At 39.7% G+C, this 10,810-nt stretch overlaps 1 non-coding gene and 1 pseudogene across 1 annotated transcript; both read right to left on the reverse strand.

The window, feature by feature from the left end:
• Positions 1-3,470: 3,470 nt before the first annotated feature.
• LOC116554375 lies at positions 3,471-3,601 on the reverse strand. The gene has a single exon (XR_004270195.1). It is a non-coding gene; the product is annotated as a small nucleolar RNA SNORA70 (small nucleolar RNA).
• LOC116556493 lies at positions 3,523-5,397 on the reverse strand (annotated as a pseudogene).
• Between the last annotated feature and the right edge of the window lie 5,413 nt (positions 5,398-10,810).

Raw genomic sequence — 10,810 nt, forward strand, 5'->3', positions numbered from 1 at the left:
TTAAGAAAGAATTAGCCTGGTACAGTGGCTCACGCCTGTAATCCCAGCACTTTGGGCCAAGGCGGGCAGATCACAAGGTCAAGAGATCAAGACCATCCTGGCCAACATGGTGAAACCCCGTCTCCACTAAAAATACAAAAGTTAGCTGGGTGTGGTGGTGCGCACCTGTAGTCACAGCTACTCAGGAGGCTGAGGCATGAGAATTGCTTGAACCCGGGAGGCGGAGATTGCAGTGAGCCAAGATCCTGCCACTGCACTCCAGCCTGATGCCTGGTGACAGAGGGAGACTCTGTCTCGAAAACAAAAAAAAAAAAAAAAGGAAAAAAGAAAAAAACAAAAGAAAGAATTAGAATAGGCATTTTAATTTCACACTGGAATGGAATTATATGTGGCTTTAAAAAATTACTAATACAGAGACTGTAGATACTGATAAGCTATTAGTTCATTTGAACTAAAAGCAGGAGAAAAACAGAAAAAATAAAATGGGATGGCAGCACAGACAAAATAATATAATATTTACAGGGTGGGCAAGTAAGAGGACGCAGCCCTGGAAAAGCATGAGAAGATGTGGGTCTTGAAGGAATGCAACTAGTCTTGTAACTAGTTAAGGAGAGATTTGAGAGAGGAGATAGTGATGACGCCACCGAAGATGTTAATTTTTGCACATGTCCTCCCACTTGCTAGTCACATGTTCTCATTTCATAGTTGGGACAGATATTGTTGTGCCCGCTACACAGACGAAGAGACACAAGTGCAGAAAAGTTGCAGCTCCTCTGACATAGAGAGCTACGTGCAAGCCCCAGCCCTGTGATTCTCCTTTGGTTTTCTTTTCTTTCTTTCTTTCTTTCTTTTTTTTTAAGGTTAGGATGAGAGCTTAAAAACTGCAAAAGGATGTGAAAAAAAGATGAACCAAAAATACGTGAAAATTTTAAAAAGAGTCACTGAGGAATTCTGAGCTGTCAAATCTATCCAGAAAAATAAGGCAGGGAAAAAGTGAGATGATAAGGTTTTTAAAAATTCCTGTTCAAGTTTGTAACATGCACAGTGCCTCTTTTTATTCATCTCCTGTCTGTACATATTTTTCCACACACCCTTCTACAGTTATAGAATTCATTCCCTTGCCCACTGGGTCAGTATTTTATTACTTTACCGGTTTCTTTTTGTAATAGCTCTTTATGCTCCTTGCCAGTGAAAGTATGCCCCCAGAAGAAGAAGATGACCAAAGGAAGGAGAACGTGGGCAGGAAAGGCCTGGCAAGCAAGGTCACTGTTGGAGCCACGTCTCGATTGTTCCATTTCCCCTATGGATACTATTACACATTTCCCCTTAAGCATGAGGCCATGTTATTTTCTGTGTTTAGCTTTTACCTAGAACATGGATGAGCTCATCTGAAAATATAACAAAATTAAATTCTATCATTGCTCATTGCAACCACATAGCTGATATTTTGTATATTGCATCTTAATTCTCCTTCTGGAAGAGTTATAACCTGTATAATTTGTACCATTGTTGACATTTTTATCTTCTTCAAAAACAATTTAGTACAACTTTAATTGAAGATTTGAAGCTTCACAGGTTAGTAGGCTTGAAGCAGGATGTGGAAATAAGGAGAGAAAAGCACTCATCAAAGTAGTTAAGTGACTTGTACTTGATCACACAATTGGCTCAGTCTGGACTGAAAACCTGGAGTTTTCTTCTAGGCTCTGTACCTTATCACATTGCCTTTCAAATTCATTTCAGCCAGACACAGTGGCTTATGCCTGTAATCTCAGCACTTTGGGAAGCTGAGGCAGGCGGATTACCTGAGGTCAGGAGTTCTAGAGTAGCCCGGCCAACATGGTGAAATCCCATCTCTACTAACAATACAAAAATTAGCTGAGCATGGTGGCAGGTGCCTGTAAGTCAACTACTCAGGAGGCTGAGGCAGGAGAATCGCTTGAACCCGGGAGGCAGATGTTGCAGTGAGCCAAGATCACACCACTGCCCTCCAGCCTGGGCAACAGACTAAGACTCTGTCTCAAAAAAAAAAAAAAATTCCTTTCAGTCAGTGTTTATTAATCACTTGCCATGTGTTAAATGCTATAAAGAATTGCATTGGAATTCTCCGCTCATGAGCTTATTCTTTTATTAGGGTATGTTCAAACAGGTCTAGAAGAAAAAATTTAAAATATGTTTTGCAGGTAGATAAATTTCTAAGTCAAAACATTCAATCCCAAAAAAAACAAAATCCTAACATATATTTATAATTATGCAACAACATAGATAAGGTAAATCTTTAGTTAGAAGTAGTGAAAAACAATCAACACCACCAAACTATTGGCCTTATTTGTATGTCTGCCAAAATAAGTAAGGACACAGGCAGAGAAAGAAAAACTTGACTACTAAGATACCTTCCTTACTCAAAGCTACTATCTCCAAATATTCTCTGTCAACCAACAAATACTGAGTACTCATTTCCTATCAGGCACTGGATTAGAGACCTGAGAATGAATGAAACATGTAATTCCTACCCTGTTGAATGAAGTAATTTGAATATCTTTCTACTTTCAAAATATAAGCTAATATGCTTTCCAGCCATTCATATTTTAGTAAGAGTTAATTTAAATGAATAATCAATTTTCTTGGCTCTCTGTTATGGGAGGATATTAGTTAGCAATAGCTCGGTTTTATGTTTATGGTGAGATTGCAGGGCAGAAAACGAAGGAAGAGCAATAAAAAATGAGAAGTTATTTTAAAAAACGTGGAGAGTCTGGGGAGGGCGTCCCAGAATGCAATGCCAACAAATATCAAGTACGCATTTCCTATCAGGCACTGGATTAGAGACCTGAGAATTCCATGGTGGAATGATGCTGCCATCATAAAAAACTCTTGGTTAGGGATTTGGGTGTCTAGAGAAAAGTAGATAGAGGAGTGAAAAAGGAAAATGTTGCATTCTTATTGCCTAAGGATCTGGGGGTCAAATTCATTGACTCAGAAATCTGTGAACTTAGAAACCTTATCAAAGAATTTGGATTTTTTTTTCCCGCACAAATAGGACTCTTTTTTTTCCCCCCCAATAGAAAGTAGGACTTACTGGTTAGCATTAGGAGATGGCTACACAGTGGAAGCCCTCATGAGTACAGGGCTTGTCATTTGCTTAGAGGGCCACAGTTGAGGATGTATTTGACTCTGTAGCCATCTGGGATAAGCTACTTCTCAGCCACCATGTTGCCAGATTCATTCAAATTGAACTTGATGAAGCCCCACTTCTTTGACATGTGGATCTTCTGGCAGCCAGGAACTTGAATTTGGCCGTGTGAAGGGCCTCAATCACATGATCCTTGTTCTGCTTGGTGCAGATGAACTTGATGAATTGGCCCATGTGAACCCAGGCTATGGTGCCCTGAAGCATTCAAAAGGCACCTTGCATACCTGTCTATAGCCTACACTCAGAGAGCATAAGTTCAGAGACATTAACATACATTGGAAAGAGCTGTCTCCAAGGTCCCTTAGAGGCAACCCATACAAGAAACAGGCTCCATACTAAGGAACCTGCTGTTTGCAGCCCTTGCACACCAAGCTCCCATGAGGAAAACAGTTTTGACAACTTAACTGGCTGCAGACAAATAGGCTTTTTAATTTTCCACTATTAAAAGTCTGAACTTTAAACAGATTCTTGGACTTATGGCTCATATCCATCAGCTCATTCAACGTTAGCACCTGTCTTGCCCCTGGTAGCTTTTCCAGAACAACTAACTTCACCATGAATCTCATGAGTTTTCCTAATTCAAACTTGGGCTTCTTCAGCATTTTTACTTTTCTAATGAATACATCATGAAGAGGATAAATAGATTGGCAAGCATTTTCTTTGTCTTTTCCAATGTTGTATGGAATCAATTTATTGACCACTTCTTTCAAGTCCTTTGTCTGCACTTCTTTATGATTTCCACCATCTTCTTCTGAGTTGGACAGACCTAGAAACAATCATTAGAGTGAATCTGCAACCAACAGAATGGGAAAAAACTTTTGCAATCTACCCATCTGACAAAGGGCTAATATCCAGAATCTACAAAGAACTAAAACAAATTTACAAGAAAAAAACAAGCCCATTCAAAAGTGGGCAAAGGATATGGACAGACACTTTACAAAAGAAGACATATGAAAAAATGTTCATCATCACTGGTCATTAGAGAAATGCAAATCAAAACTACATTGAGATACCATCTCACGCCAGCTAGAATGGCAATCATTAAAAAATCTGGAGACAACAGATCCTGGAGAGGATGTGGAGAAATAGAACACTTTTACACTATTGGTGGGAGTGTGAATTAGTTCAACCATTGTGGAAGACAGTGTGGCGATTCCTCAAGGATCTAGACATAGAAATCCCATTTGAACCAGCAATCCCATTACTGGGTATATACCCAAAGAACTATAAATTGTTCCATTATAAGGACACATGCACATGAATGTTCATTGCAGTACTGTTTACAATAGCAAAGACTTGGAACCAACCCAAATGCCCATCGATGACAGACTGGACAGGGAAAATGTGGCACATATACACATATGCAATACAATGCAGCCATAAAAAATGATGAGTTTGTGTCCTTTGTAGGGACATGGATGAACCTGGAAACCATCATTCTCAGTAAACTGACATAAGAACAGAAAATCAAACACTGCATCTTCTCACTCATAGGAGGGTGATGAACAATGAGAACACATGGACACAGGGAGGGGAGCATCACACACTGGGGTCTCTAGTGGGGAACTAGGGGAGGGACAGTGGGGGGTGGGGAATTGGGGAGGGATAACAAGGGGAGAAACGCCAGATATAGGTGATGGGGAGGAAGGCAGCAAACCTCATTGCTATGTATGTACCTATGCAACAATCTTGCATGTTCTTCATATGTATCCCAAACCCAAACTGCAATAAAATATATATATTTTTTAAAAAAGAGCTCTTCTGTATTTGATTGTTGCATTTTTTAGTAAAATCAATACAGAACTGAGTAAGCAAATAACCATTGGTAGACTTGACATGTACAGGAGCTTCAGTCATGGTCTACCATTTTTTGACCAAGGAACACATTTTGTCATGGGTAAGATCCATGCCATGGAAGTTAGGCAGCTTTTGCCCTGAACATCTTCAGTAAGCAGCTTGAATATTCTAAATGCAACTTGATTATTCTGCAGATCAGCAACAAACACTTCAAACACATGACCCTTAATGCCATCAGGTGTGATTCTTGTTCCGTGAATCCTGGTAACTATTGTCTTTTCAATATTCCTTAAATTGAATATAGCAGGTGCTTTCACATGATATCAATCTTTCTTAGAAAATGGATTGACCTCTTTCTTCTTGGCTCCCTTTTTATTACCTTTCATAAGGCACTTATTCTTGCCAACTACCATGGTGCTGTTCAGAAAGCCAAAAGGCAAGAATTCAAATTTTATCAACCTTGAATAATGTCTACAAAATACCACCTCTTCGTAGCCTTTCATGAGTGGTAGTTCTAGCCCCCAAAAGATAGAAAGACTGTTATATGTTCTTATATGTTCTGACATAGAACAGATAGAAAGACTGTCCTATGTCAGACCATATCACGAGCCAGATAGCTGATATTTTAGGTAGGTTTAGAACAGTTTTCTTTTTTTTTTAAAACATTTTCTACCAAAGTACCCCTAACTGGCAATAGAGGAGAAAGTTTTGAGTGGCGAAACTCCATCAACAGAATTACACCAGTGGTGGTAGAGAACAAGAGAACTGTTGAGGATAAGTCAAGGCAGGAAGTCTAAATGCATTTAAAATCTTGTGGTTGTTTTCCTTAAAAATTTAAGCAATTATTACATATTACCCCATAATAGGTTCATGATTTTTATTGTTTTTGTTTTTGTTTTCAGACAAGGTCTTGCTCTGTTGCCCAGGCTGGAGTGCTGTGGTGCCATCATGAATCACTGCAGCCTCAACCTCCCAGCCTCAAGCTATCCTCCCACCTCAGCCTCCCAAGTAGCTGAGACAGGCACTCACCACCATACCTGGCTAATTTTTGTTTTTTGTATTTATTGTAAAGACAATTTTTCGCCGTGTTGCCCAGACTGATCTCGAACTCCCAGGTGCTGGGATTACAGGCATGAGCCTCTGTGCCTGACTTCATGTTTGTTTTACATTTAAGTAATGCTTTAAAATACTTACTGTGGTTCAAGTTGACTCTCTGGGAAGAGATGCCATGATAACTGTGTGGTCTCAGTCTACTCATACACTTTGGCAAGTGCACGAGGATGTTTTATAGGGTTTTGTTGAGGAAGATACTAAATACACACGTTCTGTTCTCTCAGCAGTCACAATAACAAGGTTTTATTTAAACTGAGAGTCCGTTGAATTGGTTTGTAAGAGTGTGATTGGTCTGCCTCAGGATTCCCATTCATTACCGGGACTCCAAGTTTCCTAGGACTTTTCTATGATCTACATCTGACTGTCAATGATACTGGCTCAGATGGCCAGGACAAGTAGAAAATATGGGACCCAACATTCAGGTCAAATGATTCTGGATGAAGCATTCCTGCCAGCCATTCCTGTATGGGCTGTTGATAGAATTTTGCTTTCTAAACTTCCCTCTCTACTATCAGACATGGCCCCAGAGAAGTCCGAATGAGTGTAGGGCACAGAGAGCACAGAGAAGCTGATCCAACTCTGCTACTATCTAGGTTCTTTCTTCCCATCAATATTTGTTGAGTGTGTGGCAGGCATTGAGACTGAGGCTAAAACAGTGAAGACAGAAAAGGTCACAGTGGTAGGCAGAATCCTGACTCCCAAAATGTCTGTGCACGATTCTCTCAGAATCTGAGAATAGTTACCTTAAATGGCAAGAGTCCTCAGCTGGCTACAGTGCACACACTTGTAGTCCCAGCTGAGGTGAAACGATCACTTGAGTTCAGGAGTTTGAGATCAACCTGGACAACACAGAAAGATCCCTGTCTTTAAAAATAAAAAACAGTCTGGGCGCGGTGGCTCACATTTGTAATCCCAGCATTTTCGGAGGCTGAGGTGGATGGATCACTTGAGGCCAGGAGTTCGTGACCAGCTGGCCAACATAGTGAAACCCCATCTCTACTAAAAATTATCTGGGCATTGTGGCACATGCCTATAGTCCCAGCTACGAGGGAGGCTGAGGCTAGAAGATTGCTTCAACCCAGGAGGTGGAGGTTTCAGTGAGCTGAGATTGTGCCACTGTACTCCAGACTGGGTGACGTATCGAGACTCTGTCTACATAAATAAATTAAAAAAAAGAAGGACAGTAAGAAAAAAAAAGGAAAAGAAAAGAAAATGTGAGGGACTCAACCCACTGTTGCTGGCTTTGAAGTAGAGGGAGAGGCAATAAGACAAGGAACACAGCATTGACAACACCTTTATTTGACCCAGTTAGGCCTGTGTCAAATTTCTGATCTCCAGAACTGTAAGATAATAAGTTTTATGTTATTTTAAGCTACTCAATTTGTGGTAACTTATCACAACAGCCAATAGGAAACTAATACAATTCCCATCCTCTTTGTGCTTGTATTCTAGTGAAAATAAAAATAAACATAAACAATAAGGCATTTAAATATTCTAATAAGAGGTAGGAAGGAAATTAATGAGGTAATGTGAATGGGAATATAATGGACTCATCTGTCAACTTTTTAATGCTTTGAGAATGCTCCAATGCATGAATTTTGGTATTAGGCAATGATTAGCCCCCCCATAGGAGTTATTTATCTGTCTCTTTTCCAGCTAGAGAAAAGTATTTGACTTGGCCTCCACTAATTAAATATAGCCATGCTAGAATTTAAATCAGAGGCCACTGATGGAAAGGGAAGGATAGTTCAGATAATTTCTTTCTCCCTCCCTTCCTTCCTCCTTCTTTCCCTTCCTTCAGCCCTCTTTCCCATTTTCTCCTTCTCACTCTCTCCCTCTTTTCTGTAATAGTAGCTGGGGATAGCTTGGACTACAAGATAATATACAGCACAAAACAGCCAACTTGCCCTTGATAGCTAGAGTTACCCCTTCATCAGATCTGCAATATAGCTTTAGATGCTGTTCTGGAAGCTGAGCTCAAGCCTAGCTCTCCGGCCCTCTCAACAATTCAGTAAACCAACAAAACATCTTTTTATTACTCTTTTTCTGCTTGACCAACTGAAGCCACCTTTGATCTCTTGCAACTGAAGACCCTGAAGAAAATAGTCATTAGACTTTGGACACTGGGGTTAAGGAGGTCTCTCCGAAAAGCTGAGATTTGAACTGAGGCAGGAAGAATGTGAGGGAGCAAGTAATATGAGCAACTGGGGAAAGCAGTCAGGCTGAAGAAATGCAAAGACTACCATACTGGAGCTGGGGTGCAAAGAAAGCAGGAAAAACAAGGCCGTTGCCTTTGTGGAGTTTACCTCTGGTAGAGGGTATCTAGACAGTTAAAGGGAGGCAAATGACAGGCAGCATAATTTCAGATACGTGTTTTAAAGGAAGTAGAAGAGAGAATTGTAGGCTTCAGGCCAGGAACTATTCGGATAGGATGCGCAGGAAAGGCCTCTCAGAAAAAAGTGACATTACACAGAGACATCGGAAGATTTATAACTTAGAGAGTGTCCCTCAAATACGATATTGGGACTCTGCTCAGGGAGGTGAATTTCATAAGAGTTCTTCAAACAAAAACATAAACAAATATTGCAGTCATCTCTACCAAGGTTAGGAATATTGGGAAAATTCAACAGATGTTTAAAATGCTCCTAGAGACATAAATTTTTCAGTAACAGTGTAATCATCTTTTCGATGATGTTCTCAACATTGAACTTGCCAAACACAAATGATAACATTTTTAGGGAGATAATGCCTTACATTATGAACATTTGTTCACATCTACAAATTAGCTTGAATTTTGTCTTGGATACTTTCTATGTAAACAAGTACTAAAAACAAAATAAGACGCAATGTTGGTTCTTCGTCACTTTTGTCAGAGGTTCTTCTAGTTTGATGGACTAGGCTGTCAACAAGGGAATGAAGCCAGTGCTAACAGAAAGAAACGTCAGCTTCAGGCAACAGTCTTCTAAAATAATCTATTTGCAGGTGGAAGTTGCTGATTTTATGTGAGCATAAAAAATTAATTATCAATGAAAGGGTATTTACTTCTTTCAAAGTCCATATATTTATTGATAATTTTCTAAAAAACTTCCCAGAGAAAATAACTATTCTCTAAAATTGATTAATCAACTTACTTACTGACTTGAGTCAAATCTTTGGTGAAAAATAAAAGTGAATATACTATCTCATATAAATCCCAGAAAACATAGGGCAAGTTTTTGGCTTTTCACCAAAGCAGTTATCTGAAGTACCTTTTCCCCTGAAAAATCAAAAAATTATTCGAGTAAAATATTAACAGACTTACTAGTAAACATGGCAAACTGAACACGTACATCTACTTTTTCTTCTTAAACCCCAAAAATGGCAATGAGACACATTTTGGAGAAGCACAAATCAATAAGGACAGAGAGAACAAAAGAGCACAAGAAAACAAAGACACAAGAAGACAACATAGAAATGGAGAAGCAAGTGAATTAGTGGTAACAAGAACGTAACAGGCCGGGCACAGTGGCTTATGCTTATAATCCCAGCACTTTGGGAGACCGAGGTGGTGGATCATTTGAGTCCAGGAGTTTGAGGCCAGGGCGAAACTGCATTTCTACTAAAAATACAAAAATCGGCTGGGCTTGGTAACTTGCACCTGTAGTCCAAGTGCCTTGGGAGGATGAGGTGGGAGGACCACCTGAGCCTGGAAAGTTTGAGGCTGTAGTGAGCTGAGATTACACCACTGGACCCCAGACTGGGTGACAGAGCAAGACTGTTTTCTCAAAAAATACAAAAAAAATAAAGAGTGTAACAAATCTAAGAATACAGAACTCAAAGTCAGCAAAGGGAAAAGCTATGGACTAGTTCAGTTTTACACCAGAAGCTGCACAAGATTCTGGGAATGACAGCACTAGAAAGTCTCTGGAAAAATAGGAAGATTGGTTGAAAGTCCAAAATAACAGTCAGAGCCATCAGTGATGTCTCCAATTCCCAGCATCCAGGCAACCACCACTCTCCTCTCCTTCTCTCCCTACCATCTCACCCTGGCAGAGGATCAGAGATCTAGTCTCTGGGCAAGGTAAGAAACAGTCTTTTGGCTGGTGGGTGTTGAAGGTGAGGATAGGATACTGAGGGAAAATAATGCACGTTAAATGCTAAAGCCTCTACTCCCCTTTACCTACCGGGCTCTCAGAATAGTAGTAGACAGACTTTTGCCGTTAGCCTGGAGATTGGAAAATCTTTCCCCACCATCTGACCATCTTAAGAAAAAAAGTTTCAAGACATTCTAAGTTCCCCAACAAAATAACCAAGGTAGAATGCCCCAAAGTAAAACTGTTATTGGATAAGCTGCTTCCCCACTTCTAGCCTCAATTACTCCCTGCCCTTGCCAATGCACTCAGAGAGGCTCATTGCCTTTTAATTTTAAGGAAATATTTATCTTGAAGGGTAAAAGGACAAAATAAAACAACAGATAAATGCAACTTGGAGCAAACGCATACCTATGTGGGGAAAAAAAAAACTCTAGAAACAAAATAAATCAGAAATCTCATTATTATTATATTCAGAAAGATAAAAAAAAGAACATTTCAACCACGACATAAGAATAAGATACTATTTAATAAATAAGAATATTCAGAGGAAAAAATCATTAGAATTTAAAAATATATGTATAAGAGCAGCAATGAAGAGAGATTAGAAATTTTGCTAGTCTGTTTGGTGCTGCTATAATAG

Source organism: Sapajus apella, unplaced genomic scaffold, assembly GCF_009761245.1.
Source record: "Sapajus apella isolate SASKATOON/1434 unplaced genomic scaffold, GSC_monkey_1.0 scaffold1, whole genome shotgun sequence".
Lineage (NCBI taxonomy): Eukaryota > Metazoa > Chordata > Mammalia > Primates > Cebidae > Sapajus > Sapajus apella.